At 35.5% G+C, this 12916-nt stretch overlaps 1 protein-coding gene across 4 annotated transcripts in view; it reads left to right on the top strand.

Annotated features, from left to right (window-relative positions):
- The window catches only part of Lrba (LPS responsive beige-like anchor protein), a 539975-nt gene that overhangs the window by 307451 nt on the left and 219608 nt on the right, over nt 1-12916 (top strand). The window lies entirely within an intron of this gene.

Here is a 12916-nt window from a genome sequence, read left to right as displayed (position 1 = left end):
AAGGATTTTGAGTTTACAATTAATTTTAAAATGTATCTTCATAGAGAAATGACATGACTCTAAGAAGCTATGATTTTCTATGAGTTTAATAAGTTCACAATTTATTAAAATAATATCCAATCTGGGAAGTGGTCCTCACACATGTGTCCCTAGAGAAGGAAATTTTTATACTTTCCCATGCTATTCTCTTGTTTTCATCAGAAGAATTGACATGAATGTGTTAACATCTTTGATTTTTACAGATGTTCCTAGTTTTCTCTCAAACTGTAAAAGATGCTGTATCAGAGAACCATCACAGGAAATACTTTCAACACTTCCTTTCACATATGCAATTCCTTGCATGTCTAAGCTTGTGAATATTTAGTAAGGAGAGAAGTGATGCAAGAAAATGAATTATGATCCAATTATTCTCATTTTCAACTATAGATCAGCAATCTATTTGCTGTATTGTGAGTTCTTTGATACAGCAAAGCTGAATACTTCTCTTTTGTGTTAAGTTCATTGGAAGTCCTTCATCAGTGCATTTAGGAGTGCCAGGTGGCCACCAGGAGAGTTGTTGATGGGCACTCTGTGGGTTTGCAAAGTGCAAACCTAAAAGACCAAGAGATGAGAAATGCATTGCTATTTGTGAATTTATGTTTTATCTTACTTCACTTGAAAATTTATGAGTAGTGTGGCTTAAGGGTGCTGGAGTTGTGTGTTCCAGGGCTTGCCCCCACTGATAACACCCTTGTTGGCGTGAAAGTGCAATGCAAATTATGACAGTTACAACCTTCTGTTTTGTTTAACCTGTCAGTAGATTTCCTGGCTCAGTGCTGAGGGCAATGGTGTGTTCAGCTAGTCCATATTCACCTAAACTTAAAAGGTCAGGTTTCTACAGGCAAGCCTAGTCAAAGCCTAATTGATGAGGAGGGCAGGGAGACAGAATTTACTGTTCTGTTGGCTAGTTTCATATCGTTAGGTTGTCCTGAAAGCATCAGGCAGTCACAGCCCCTTTCATGTAAGTGCTGACCCTAGACAGGAGCTGACAATCAAAGGAGGCAGCCACAGGAACCAGTGCAAGTAGGCTATTGATTTTTCAGTTAGGTCTAAGTAGTTTGTAGTATGGGTAATGGGTGACAGAGGCAGGTATGTCATTATCAATGAGCTCCAGAACAGTAGCGACAACCCTCCCTCATATTTCCTTCAGCTCTGACAGTATGCATCCAGAGGCGGTCAATAAATCGCCCAACCCTTAACTGACAAGTGACTGGGAGGTTTAGGTTGAGGAATGGAAGTTACAGAGCTAAACTTCTCTTCTTGAACATGTACAAGATCCAACCACGGAAGAAACACCATACTGTAACATTTTGAAGTTTTGATTTGGATGTGTCTGTGCAAACCTGAAAATAGGAACTTGGTTTTAATAATTTTCAGTATCAGGAATCACATGTACTTCATTATAGATAGAAATGTCCCAAATGTTTCTAAGAGTAATCTAAAAAGATATTTAAGTTAGGTTACACAGTTTTAATTTTATTAGACTAGTACTTTATTCTTTGGTGATTGTCCCATCACCAAATTTAATAAAAAGTGTGTCTCCAAATACTTTAAAATCCCTAATATCTAAAAGGTTTAACGACAGACCAATTATAAATGGGGGTGGGGAAGAGGAGACTTGAACCTTTGTAAATATAGCTAATTGGTTGTTATTTAACCTTGATGTTTTTTTTTCTTATTTTTCACAATAAAACAATCATGATAGAGGGGTCATTTAATTGTTAAAGTTTGATGAATTAAGATTACTTCTGAACTTCATTTTAAAACATTTTATGTAGATATTTATATTTTTAAAAGATACAATTTATATTCATGTGACCCCAAATATATAACAACTTTTGACTAAAACTAGATGTGTTCTAATTTTTAGATATTTTACATTTAAACCAATCTGTTTTGTTTCAATATATAATTAATATAAAAGAATATAATATTTATAACTAGGAGTTGGGGCTGTTCCATGATCTTTGCAAATTATCACATGTTTACATTTTCTACAAACTTTAAACAATTTGAAATAAGACAGAAAAGTAAATGTTTTTTTAAACTTCCTTAAATAACTTATCGTTATGATATCTTGTTTAACACTGTGACATTCTGCAGACCCGAGTTTAATCTGTAGCATCATCTAGCTGTGGAGAACCCTGCATGGCCACATGAATCACTTCCACTTGTCCCCCGCAAACTACAAATCCCCTTTAAAGAAAACACTAACCAGCAAGTTAACACACAGCAAAGGTATTGTTACTTACAAGTGTTTTCTTAAGATGATAGTGACATGTCTGTGTGGGCATTCTATCCTGTTTTCTTTTAAAGATAAAAAGAATAAAATCTGAATTTGTGGATGATGGCTACTTGAAGTGTTTTAAGGAGCTTTAGGATTGTGTGGCTAATATTTAGGAAAGTGTTATTCAGATCAATTAATGTTAACTATCTTCTTGGTCTTATAGATTCTTAATGTAGGATTCCTTTTAGAAACATTGCTTTTTTTCCTGCCATTTATAAATCATTGATTTAGTATGTACTTTCCTGCTGGCTTAAGTGAAAGGTTTAGCCTGAGAACCTTAGAATTTCCCTATCATTCACTATCGTAGAGGTAGGACTTCTTGTACTACATTTTTAACCTTCTTGGATATATTGTTTTTTTTAGGAATGAAAAAAAGCTGCAGAAAGGGAACAAATTAAATTTTCATGAAAGAAAATCCTAATCAGCAGTGACAGTGTAAGAGAAAGATGATTGCCACTTGGTCATTGTGGAGAGGCACTTAGATTTGGTGTCAGTGCTTCTGTTAATGATGACTAATGTCTTTCTTGGAGCAAGTGCATGCTCAAACATACTGCTACAGCCTGGAGAGAGAAGGCTTAGCAATAGACACCATTACAGCAAGGCTTTAGGTGTCCTAAAACAAAGACTTCTCAATACAAACAAACTAGCCACTCATAATAAAAAAAAATGCTAATATGATCCTACGGTATTTAACCACAATTACAAACTAGTTTATATACAGTACCAAGGGATTGTTTTTAGGTTAAAATATTCCTGATTTTGTCACTGAAAGAGATGGCACATAAACTGCCACACACAGGATCACAGGTGTTAAGAAAGCTTTGAGAAGAAGTAGGTTCTTTTCATATTACTATATCCTAAGCAAGTGGTCTGTTATAAAAAGGGGATGAGTGATACAGAAAACCTTCTTAGATCTTTTAATCTCAAATATATTACTTACAAAAAGAAGATGCCATGTGTTACTTTTTTCAGTTGCTCCCCAAAGTGTAAGACCTTTTAGAAGGGCATTTGCAATGCTTGTCATATTATTTCATATACATCTTACTGGCCTGACATGTCTCAAGAACCATGAGAACACAGATGTCATTGCATTCAGACAACACTAATTACTCTGGGATTTTTGCAGTCTCGGTGCCTACATGTAACTGTCGATTATGATTGTTCATGCATCCTATACTGGGAACACTCTTCACATGAAGAGAGTTGAGACAGGCCTTTTAGTCCCCTATTGTTCTCCAAAAGAAATTCGAAGGGAGAATTCCTGACACATCAGTTTCATTCAGCATTTTACATTTGAACCATGTTTCCGCAGCATTTTCGTTTTTGGAGTGAGTGTGTTACACTTTAGTATGCAATGAAATCTATTATCTGTGTTCCTTAACCTCTAACGGTTTTCTACATTACTCTGTCTTCAAGCTTCATAGGAAATTTCTTTATGTAACATGCAGCTTGAGAGAAACACTAATTGTGGTATGAGTCTTTTAGACGTGACAGTGCAAAACAATAAATATGCATGATATGTTCTTCTGGTGCACAATTTAATGTTTAATGAGAAGCAAAGACAGTCTCGATTTAGATAAGTGCAATCAGCTTATGCTTTTAACACAGGTCAGTTCTTTTCTTTGTTTAATTTCCGCTACAACATTCTGAATTTATTTGATGATTCATGTTGTTTAGGTGATTTTGTAATGCCAGAGGTCAAACAGTGGTCACATTAGGGCCTTGGCTATTAAATGTGAAGGCCAAATACACGTTTTGATAAAAAGCATAATCTGTGTTAATTACCGATTGGAAAAATAAAAAGCTCTGATAATGTAGCTTTACATGCTGATGAAGCAGAATTGAAGCATCTTGATCAGAGATGTATGACGGGATAAAACTGCAGTCTCTGCTGTACAGTTATAGTAATTATGACTAATGAACCGTCCAGTCTGGATGAAATGGCATGCCCATAGGGACTGTGTCCAATCAGTTGTGACTTATGCAAGCTGAACAGACCATGGATGGGATTCCATGTTCTATACTAGAGAAGATATGCTCCTGCTTATTAATATCACTGTTTTAGACAGCTTAAGGTGATTGGAAGCTATCTAAATTTTATTAAGTATAAAATATAGTCTTCCCCCTTCGTATATTTATTTAAACATATATTTTTTTCACTCTGTCTTACTTCTTATCTTAAGCACATAGTATACTATACTGTGGCTGCTTGACTGACCTATTTTATTACTTCTTCAGACTCCCTCCTTTTCATATCTATTTTGTTAGAGTGTACTATTCACTTTCCAGATCTTGGCAAAATCTTCCTGAAATAATAATAACATATGTGAGCATTCCTTACATTGCAGGCCCAGAAATAAGTGTTTTTAACTGCAATTAATTCATAACTTTTCACACTCACTCTGAGTTACATATTAGGTTATCATCACTATGTATACAGGTTTAGAAACTGACCTGTGGGAAGACTGAGTCACTTGCCCAAGATTACATACTTTAGATCTGGGATTGCCATGTTGAGGCTAATTGTGTGCTTCTGATCCAGATCTACTTCAGAATTATCTTTACTTCTCTTTTTCTAGCCATTTCTCATTTTGTTGATTTTGATAATCTGACAGAACTGCAGGAAATCTTAAAACTGAGAGCTCATGTACAAGTGGAGTATTATGGTATTTCATTGATCATATTTTTAGTGAGTAGGGTGTTCAAGGCGGTTTTTAATGCCTTTGACAAAAATGTGTCAAAATGTAATAATGTGATTTATGCAAAAATATGATGCAGTCATCAAACTTTAACCTATAATGAGAAAACAACTTGTACAGTTATAAGAAAGTAAATAGTGCTGGTAAAATAAGCTTGGTTGGTTTTCATCTGGGATTATCTACTCTAAGGATTATCTTACTGAACTAGAATTCAAGTATTTGTATTGACCTGAGGACTCCATTTACTACTTGTTAGATAGTAGGTTGTCATGAGTTTTTTGAGAAGGTATTAGAAATAAAAGACAAATAGGAGCTGGAGAGATGTCTCAGAGGTTAAGAGCACTGGCTGCTCTTCAATTCCCAGTACCCATATGGTGGCAAACAAGTGCCTGTGACTACAGTTCTGGGGGATCCAATACCCTCTTTCGGCCCCATGGGCACCAGGGATGCATGTGGTACCCAGACGTACATGCAGACTAAAAACCCGTACACATGAAATAGTAATAATAATAAATAGTAATAATAGATTTTAAGATCAAAGAGGAACTTTTGAGTGACTCAGCAGTACTTAAATTGTTCTTCTGAATTTATGCTTATGTGCTGTTTCACTTTATAGTGTTTTATTTAGGGGAGCTGAATAAAATAGACTTGTTTTTTACTGCTTCCCATCCTGAAGTCTTTGTTTTGTTTTGTTTTGTTTTTTGTTTTTTGTTTTTTGTTTTTTGTTTTTTGTTTTACGAGACAGGGTTTCTCTCTATTGTCTTAGAGGCTGTCGGTCCAGCCTGGCCTCGAACTCGCAGAGATCCGCCTGCCTCTGCCTCCCAGGTGCTGGGATTAAAGGCATGTGCCACCACCTTTGTCTTTTTTTGAAGCTGTCATATGTCCCACCAAGGGCTCTTATTTGTACTATTCAAGATACCTTCATCTCAAACAGTTCCACACTACATGTAATTTTTGTTGTCTCCTTTATCCTGCTGTGTATTCCTTCCTTGAAATTTATTGGAAGGTAGATACTTTATTTGCTTAGTAGTACTTCATGACTAAGTACATAGCACATGCTTAATAAATGTCCACTGATCAGTAGATAATTGTGATGATCTCCTCTTTCCAAGAGATGTGTCACCACATTCCCATATTCAGTGTGAATGTTTTAGTGGAACGAGAAGGTCTTTCAGAACTCAGTTGAAATACGGTGATCAGCATACTACTAATTGTGCCAGGCAGTATTCTGTGCACTTTGTCATAATAGTCTCAAAATGAGTTAATAATCAGTGATAGTATTTTATTATGTATTTATATAGAAATCAAGGTAGAGAGATGAAATACATGCCTTGTAGAGATTGAATTTGTTTAAAGTCATCAGATTTTTGTGGATATACTGTCACTACCATTCTATTTTCTGTAAAATATCATCTCAACAGTAGTTAATATTTTTAAGGGAGTTCTGCCTTCTCACACCTGAAATGATTTCCACTATATACCAACTGTGGTCTTCACAACAAATTCCAAAAGCTTTTTTCTTTTTAACCATGGGTTGCTTCTCCTCTTCCTTGTCCTGTACCCCCTCTCTAAGCCTATCCCCTTTATTGTTGTTTGTTTGTTTGAGACAGGGTCTCATTGCATAGCCCTAGCTATATATATGGAACTTACTGTGTGGACTAATCTGGCTTGGAGTTCACAGAGATCTACCCCCTTCTGACTTCTGAGTGCTGGTATTGAAGGTGTGATCCACCAAACCCAGCCCTCTCCCTTCTCCCCCTTCTCTCTTCTCCTCCCCTTCCCTTCTCCCTCACCCCTTTCCTGCCTCCCTGGCCCCTCTCCAATGTCTCTTCTTCTCCCTGTCTCTTTTACTCCTTTCCCTCATTCTTATCCTCTCTCCTCTCTCCCTCCACCCTATCTATCCACTACTGACATGGAGCTCTTTGCAGTCCTCCTGCCTATTGGGATTTTGGAGAAAGTATCACCATGCCTACCCCATTAATTTTCCTAAATGATGGACAGAATCATAGCATTTCACTATGAAATGTTATGACATGACCAGATAATACTGAGCGATCTCGGGAGTTTGGGCAATTACAATCCTGTAGGTAAGTTTTAAGAAAACGCTTGTGATATAAATTTCCCAAGTAATTTGCAGCAAATTATAAGAAAAAAATCTTGAAATTTAAATTTAACTGTTTGCAAAATTGAAATGGAGTTAATAAAGTACTGCGTATTTATACTTAAGAAACATTGTGCTTTGTACTGAGGCTTTGCACTACACTGAAACCACCATGCTGTGGAAGAGGAAGGAGTTTACCAAATATAGCAAGCTCTAGAAGTAAACTGAGTTCAGTTTCTATTTTGAGTTCAGCTTTTACATGGGAATTTATGAAGCGTAATTTTGCAAATGCTGTAATACTCAGTATATCTTACAAATTCTTGTCTCTATATCTTGGTTATGTAATAGGTTTCTGCTCACTAATTAAAGGACCAAGTGATATTTATTTAAAATGTTTGTAACAGTCTTACTGTTTATATTAGTGAAAACATTTAAACCTGAATTTCTGTCAGCTATTGATTCTTTAAGTTTTAAGATTAGGAATAATCTAAAAACAGTCTTCTAAATATTTAATGTAGAAAAAAGTCCAATAGCACTCTAAAATAGCTCATTGAAGCAAATCTTTTTCATATTGTGTTTTACTAAATCATGTTTGATTCATTCAGAAATTCCCTTTTAACTTTGACCCTTTGAGACATAATTCAGATGCTGTAATTTAATTTCTGAAGCTAATGAACATGCTGTATGATTCTGTCTTTGAATATTTCTTGTGGGAAATTGCACCTGTACTATTATATAGTTAGAATGTTACCTATATTTTAAATGTTTCAAATATAGTTTAAAATGAAATAAGACACAAATATACCACCATGTTTTGATTTTACATATAATTAACATATGTGAGCAAAAGATGAAAACAGTGGAAGTATATGAAAAGTTACGTTTGGTAGGTTTTAATTTTCTTTGTTATTTATTCACTATATTGAAATATGTGCAGTTATATAAATGTGGTTTATACTGTGTGTGTTTTAAGGAACTCTTTATTATATGGTGTTACTGTATAATCTTTACTGTACTCATATATACATATATATGTATGTATGTGTATATTGTATATACTACCACTCTACCATGTAATATATGAGTTGTGTATGTAATACATCTTAAAGAGAGTCTAACATGTCACTCTTGTATTTAATATATACTAAGCATTTGTCTTATTGTTACAAAGGTCTATGTGTTTTAGGCTTATATATAAATTTGCCATGAAGTTAAAGCATTTGAAAATAAACTTAATTCTATACATTAAGGGTGAATAAGGTCTAATTTTTGCTAACCCAGCACATTTTAGTCTGATAATGTTTCTACTATTTGGGTATTTGAATACTTAATAACTTGAATGTATATAAATTTTAAAGAAAATATCTTATAGGCTATATATCATTGTCTATTCTGATAATACATATTACTCAACTTTGTTTTCTCTGCTGCTTATAATTTTCATTGTTAGTTTTTGAGGCAGTCTGAACTCACTATTCTAGGCTGGCTTCAAACTCACAGTAGTGCTCCTGCCTCAGTCTTTGAGTGCTAAGATTACAAGTGTGAGCTGCCATGGCAGGTCCTACTTCCTATAATTTTCACAAGAAGAAGTTAAGAGATGATTTTCATTCCCTGCCCCACATCCTTTAAGTATTTTCTGAGGATATACACAGGAGGGTTATAGGAAGTTGCCTGTGTGTACAGAAAACAATATGCAGTTACATTGCCATTTTTCATAGCTACCTACAGCAGTGTGTGCCATTATCTTTGCTGCTTTTCTCTTCTAATTCACATATAGTATTTGACAGAAGAATTTAATGTTCAAATTGCAAATAGGGGAAGAAATATCCTTGGAAAATAACCACTGATATTCTGCAACAATGAAAAGAGCTGAGATGCACAGAATATTATATGCTGATTGGTAGATTTGCAGACAAGTAGAAAAGATGTTGACTAGCCTTGTGGATTTAAGGCAAATCGTTATGCAAGAGCCAAGAGGCTCAGAAGATATTATGTGAGCAAAGCTAATAGAAGAATTAAAAGGGAGACCAAGAGGGAAGGAGAACAGTGGAGACTGATGGATGGTCCATGATGCTGAGTTAATGAATGCTGGGCCATTTACAGTGGATTGAAAGTAGTAATAGATACATGGTAGAGCATCTCTGTTGTCAAATGATCCCATGGAGACTATTATATTCTAAGACATAGATAAGAGGATATTCCATGTGTGTGCTTAGGGGTGGAAATTGGTAGGTTGATAGTGCATTCATACGGATTCCCTACTGTTTCTAAGACAATTATATTTACCTACTGTTTTAGGATAAAAGAAAGACTGAATATTCCTTCCTTCCTTCCTTCCTTTCTTTTTTTTTAAAGGTCTAGTCATTCTATATAATCCTGGCTGTCATAGAACTAACTATGTAAATCAGGCTAACCTTGAACTTACAGAAATCCACCTGACTCTGTGTCTTGAGTGTTAGGATTCAAGGCATGTGCCACCATGTCTGACTGAATATTCATTTTTGAAAGCACTATAACAAGTTACCACAAATACATTTTCTCATTCAGTAGGTCTCACTGGGTTCGAAATCAAGGGATTAGCCGAGTACATTCCTCTTGATAGGCCGTGCCATCGCTGTGGTCCAGTTGTGTTTGCTTTTGAAGGGTTGTATTTTCCTGTAATTTTATATCCTATTTGCATATTAAGATACAGTTCTTGGTAATTCACAGCTAATGTGCTAGCTAAATACTAGTTCAGTTTAGAAATATAGATTAGATAGAAAGTTTGTTATTTTTACTAAAATGTGAGTACAGATTTAAATGACTATGCATTGGTCAGAATGTGGGTCTTGTTGTTTAGCTTACTTCTTGTAAGCGACAGAATGTACCTTGTGGAGTCTCTTATGTGCCATTGGTCACTTTTCATTCACACAGTTTATTTCATGCAACCAAGCATAGTGACCTAGGCTGGATAGGATTCTTCCTCTGACCCTGAGTTTTCCTTCCTGCCTTGACCCTTTGTCACTACTCACAGGAGTCAAAGTGCTCCCTGGAAAGTGTGCTGACTGACTGTCGCAGGAAAGGCCCCTCTGCACCTGCAGGCGAGGGGGTGCTGTTATGAAGATGGAATGAACCAAAGCTTTAGAGTTAACAAAATGTTTCTCAGAAATAAAATAATTTATAAATAGGCAAAAATGATGACATGATATTAAATATGGTAACATTGGAAAATAATAATTAGCATAAATTATAGTTTATGTCTAGAAAACAGTGAATTTTTAGTTACAGTTTGATACAGTGGAACTGCTTCATGATCTTTGTTTTGAAAAAATGAATCCTATCTAAAAGTTCTCTCTGTCTCTCTCTCTCTCCATCTATCTGTCTGTCTGTCTCTCTCTCTGTCTCTCTCTGTCTGTCTGTCTCTCTCTGCGTCTCTCTCTTCATCTGGCTCTCTCTGTGTCTCTGTATCTCTGTCTGTCTCTCTCTGTCTCTTCTCTGTCTCTCTCTGTCTGTCTCTCTCTGTGTCTCTGTCTTTTTCTCTCTGCGCCTCTGTCTGCCTGTCTGTCTGTCTCTGTCTCTCTCTCTCTCTCTTTCTGGCTCGCTCGCTTGTTTTTATTTTTTGAGACAGGGTTTCTTTGTGTAACTGCCCTGGCCTCAAACTCACAGAGATCCTCCTGCCTCTGCCTACCAGGTGCTGGGATTAAAGGTGTGCGCCACCAACACTGGTTGGTATTACTAGAGTAATGCAAGAAGACTGTTCCATAAATGTTTGTAATGGGTGCATAGGTAATTTAAGCAAGTCAATATTTTTGGCAGATTGACTTCTGGAAAGATATCTCAAGTTCTTACATAAAACATTTATAATGCAGTACTTGAAAAACTTTCATGGATCTGTGTAAGTTTGTATAATTTAATTGAAGCTTTAAAGGCATCATTTGTGGAAATAGTTCTTGCCTAATAGGCTGTGGAAAGAATAAATGAAGTAATCCATTCAATAGTAGTTAACCTGTTCCAGAGAATAAATAATTTCAGTTACTGGAGCTGTTGTTTCTAACTTATGATAAAGTTTTCAAAGCAAAGGTGATAAATCGTAAAGGTTTTCTTAAAATTTACTGGGTTTTTAAAGCCAGGTGGTGGTAGCACATGCCTTTAATCCCAGCATTCAGACGGCAGGGGCAGGAGGATCTGTGTGAGTTCGAGCCCAGCCTGGTCTACAAGAGCTAGTAACAGGACAGTGTCCAAAGCCACAGAGAAACTCTGTCTCAAAAAAACAACAAAAAAATTTACTGGGTTTTTAAAAATATTTCTTTGAAAAGCACCATTTATTGAATCACTAACATTGATTTCATTTTTATTTTTTCTTAAAGACCAGTAAACCACATAGAGTAAGTGGCAAATTGTGTAATCTTGATCTTTCCAAATGTCTTTCTTCTACAGTTTCCCATTGTTTTGATGACAAAGAGTATGTGAGTTTTGAAAGATTAAAATTGGTAGGTACACTCTTGATATCATTTTACTTCAGTTATCATACTTGGCACTCTAACACTTCAGTTCCTTAAGAGAATGAGTACCCTGCTGCCCCATCTCACTATTGCAGACTCCTCAGAGAGGTGCATGTACACCATGGCAGGTACAGAGGGCAGAAAATCTAACATAGCATATTTTGGACATGAGGGCATAGTGTTTCAGTTGAAACAGAGAAGACAACTGATTGAGGGAATATAGAGTGATGATTTTATTTATATATATATATAATGTCTTTTGATAAGTAAGAACAAATATAAAATTAAAAGTTTTTTCTACTTTGTTAGTGTTTGTTGTTACTTCAAGCCTATACACATAGAACAGTTGTAGGAATTAGAGTTGTTTTCTCTTGCTTGAAGTATACTATAGTGTGTAGTGTGTGTGTGTGAGTGGGTGTGTGTGTGCGTGTGATATCAGTGTTTTCAAGTTATTTTCCTTGCTTTATTCTCTGACCTTGTCACTGTGAGTTGAATTACCAAGTCTGTTGTCAGGATTATATATGCAGTGTTATACTTAAAATTTTAATTTTAGTTTGCCATATCATTTATTTGAAAAATTACCTGTTTAAGGAAGCAATTCATTGGTGTCCTGCATTTGATGAATTTAGGACAGCCATATTTTAATCCTTGATTCCCGGAGGATTTTCTTTAACAATACCTTTCTCCTTTAAGTCCCTAAAACTACAGTCCTTTTGAGTGAATAGGGGCTATTTTATACACCACCCTGCTCCCAATCCAATTAAAGGTTACATAATAGATGGATTAGGGAAAGTTTACTTCTTAACAGAAATAAAGCTTTAGAAAAATGGTGCCCAGATAGCAAGAGGGAATGTGAGGGAAAGCGGAGAAAATTAAGGAGATAATGGTCAGTAATCTTAACTTGTCTGATGTTTGCGCTGTTCATGATAGAGCCGACTTTTAGAATAAGGGCTACAATACTTCAGATTCTTTAACCATTTTGTTGCTGAGTTTGGCTGTCTCTTCAATTTTCTTCACTTTTGCTTTTGTTATCTGCATCTTGAGCAAATATGTCTAATCCTTCAAGTGTGTGTGTGTGTGTGTGTGTGCGTGTGTGTCTTGTCACATTTTCTTTTCTTTTTTTGGAGTGGGAGTTATAGTACTGGAAGGAGGTAAGGTGATGGAAAAGTTAATCTGGACAATTTCCTTGCATAATTAAAGAAAAATAATAGCAGTGAATTTACTCTGTGTATATTTATACATAAGTGTATATCTTAGATATTCAAAAAGTAAATTATTTTAAAATTTTAGTGATTTTTATCTATCTCTA

The sequence above is a fragment of the Mesocricetus auratus genome, unplaced genomic scaffold (genome assembly GCF_017639785.1).
Source record: "Mesocricetus auratus isolate SY011 unplaced genomic scaffold, BCM_Maur_2.0 Super-Scaffold_100009, whole genome shotgun sequence".
Lineage (NCBI taxonomy): Eukaryota > Metazoa > Chordata > Mammalia > Rodentia > Cricetidae > Mesocricetus > Mesocricetus auratus.
The sequence above is the reverse complement of the archived record's forward strand: the minus strand, read 5'-3'. Positions and strand labels throughout refer to the sequence as shown.